At 52.1% G+C, this 2,500-nt stretch overlaps 1 non-coding gene across 1 annotated transcript in view; it reads left to right on the top strand.

Annotated features, from left to right (window-relative positions):
• Positions 1 to 959: 959 nt before the first annotated feature.
• The window catches only part of LOC148225838 (small subunit ribosomal RNA), a 2,016-nt gene continuing 475 nt past the window's right edge, over positions 960 to 2,500 (top strand). Inside the window, exon 1 of the ribosomal RNA XR_015812435.1 lies at positions 960 to 2,500. This exon is cut by the window's right edge and continues 475 nt beyond it. This is a non-coding gene — a ribosomal RNA (small subunit ribosomal RNA).

Below are 2,500 nucleotides of genomic sequence, written 5' to 3'. Positions count from 1 at the left end.
TTTTTATATATACATATATATATTTATTAATATATAAATTTTATATTTATTAATACTAACAATAATAATATAATAACGTTTTAATTATTACAAAAGTTATTATTTCGAATCGAAAATTATCCGGTCGCAAGTCGAGAGAAGTCCGAGTCGAATCGCGCTCAGAGCGGCCCGTTCCGCCGAATCCCGGCCGCGACCGCGTCGACTTCGGCTTGTTAGGCTAGAGCGAGCGGCTCGGCGACTTTGCACCGCGCCGCCTATACGTGGAGTGCGCGCGAGGCGAGAGCGCGCGGCCGTGTTCGGTCGCGTTTGCTCTCGGCGTTCTCGTCGGCTCCTCGGGTCGAGTCGCTCGCTCTTTCGCTCGCTCGCAACCGTTTGGCGGACGCACCGTATTATTATTGATAATAATGCGCGTGTACGTCGCTTACGGCTCTGCTTCGAGCGTCTACGAGAGACGGCTCTTCGAAATCTCGGCATGCGCGAACCGCGGTCGGCGTCAGTCGGCGTCTGCGGTGCGCTCGCGCCTTCCGGGTACCCTTCCGGGTGTGTGGAGGATACTATATGCGATCACGCGCGTGTTTATACGAATCGAGTGATAAGCGGAGAGCGCATCGCGCTCTCCGGCTCTCCAGAGCTCCGCGGCGAGCCGCGTTGTACGGGGCCGTCGGTCGTTCGCGACCGGCGAGCTCGCTGCGCTATTACGGCCCTCCGCTCTAGCGCGGAGAGGCCGCGCACTGTGCGCGTAGACGGGTGAAGATAATATAATAATAATAATATATATAAAAATATATATATATATATATATAACAAAAAACGATACATATAAATAAAATGTTGTACGTCTTAAAAAAGACGAGACGAGAACGATAGGTAGAGATAGAGGAGGAGGAGGAGAATAATAAATACATGACACGTAAGGAGTGCGTAAGCGGACGCTCTCTACAGAGACGCAAGCTCGCAGCTCCCTGGTTGATCCTGCCAGTAATCATATGCTTGTCTCAAAGACTAAGCCATGCAAGTCTCAGTATAAGCCGTATTAAGGTGAAACCGCGAATGGCTCAATATATCAGTTTTGGTTCCTTAGATCGTACACAGTTACTTGGATAACTGTGGCAATTCTAGAGCTAATACATGCAAACGAAGTTCCGACCGGCGACGGAAGGAATGCTTTTATTAGATCAAAAACCAATCGGCGGAGCGCGCGTTTCGGCGCGCGCCCGTCGCACTCGGAGATGACTCTAGATAACTTTGAGCAGATCGCACGGTCTAGCACCGGCGACGCGTCTTTCAAATGTCTGCCTTATCAACTGTCGATGGTAGTTTATGCGACTACCATGGTTGTCACGGGTAACGGGGAATCAGGGTTCGATTCCGGAGAGGGAGCCTGAGAAACGGCTACCACATCCACGGAAGGCAGCAGGCGCGCAAATTACCCACTCCCGGCACGGGGAGGTAGTGACGAAAAATAACGATACGGGACTCTTACGAGGCCTCGTGATCGGAATGATTACACTTTAAATCCTTTAACGAGGATCCATTGGAGGGCAAGTCTGGTGCCAGCAGCCGCGGTAATTCCAGCTCCAATAGCATATACTAAAGTTGTTGCGGTTAAAAAGCTCGTAGTTGAAATTGTGTCCTGCGGCGTCGGTCTACCGGTTGCGGTACGACAGGCGCGTCTGCGGGGCTTCTCGCCGGTGCGTGTTCACCGCCGGTCGCGTCCGCGCCGCGCGTTCGCGTGCGCGTCGTCGTCTTCGCGACTTCGGCGCGCGCCGCGGGCTCGCGGTCGGCGCGCGAGGCGGGCCCTCGCGGCTGTTTACTTTGAACAAATTAGAGTGCTCAAAGCGGGCTAATATTTGCCTGAATATTGTGCGCATGGAATAATAGAATAGGACCTCGGTTCTGTTTTGTTGGCTTTCTGACACCAGAGGTAATGATTAATAGGGACAACTGGGGGCATTCGTATTGCGACGTTAGAGGTGAAATTCTTGGATCGTCGCAAGACGGACTAAAGCGAAAGCATTTGCCAAAGGTGTTTTCATTAATCAAGAACGAAAGTTAGAGGTTCGAAGGCGATTAGATACCGCTGTAGTTCTAACCATAAATGATGCCAGCCAGCGATCCGCCGAAGTTTCTTATTTTGATTCGGTGGGCAGCTCCCGGGAAACCAAAGCTTTCGGGCTCCGGGGGGAGTATGGTTGCAAAGCTGAAACTTAAAGGAATTGACGGAAGGGCACCACCAGGAGTGGAGCCTGCGGCTTAATTCGACTCAACACGGGAAAACTCACCAGGCCCGGACACTGGAAGGATTGACGGATTAACAGCTCTTTCTCGATTCGGTGGGTGGTGGTGCATGGCCGCTCTTAGTTGGTGGAGCGATTTGTCAGGTTAATTCCGGTAACGAACGTAACTCTAGCCTATTAAATAGACGTGCTACCGATATCACGAGGGTCCGCGGCCGGGCGGCGCGCGCGCGCTCGCGTCGTTAACGCGGCGCAAGTCGCGC

The sequence above is a fragment of the Plectrocnemia conspersa genome, unplaced genomic scaffold (assembly GCF_051122295.1).
Source record: "Plectrocnemia conspersa isolate PC_06_02 unplaced genomic scaffold, ASM5112229v1 ptg000024l, whole genome shotgun sequence".
Classification (NCBI taxonomy): domain Eukaryota; kingdom Metazoa; phylum Arthropoda; class Insecta; order Trichoptera; family Polycentropodidae; genus Plectrocnemia; species Plectrocnemia conspersa.
This window is presented reverse-complemented; position numbering and strand designations above follow the sequence as displayed.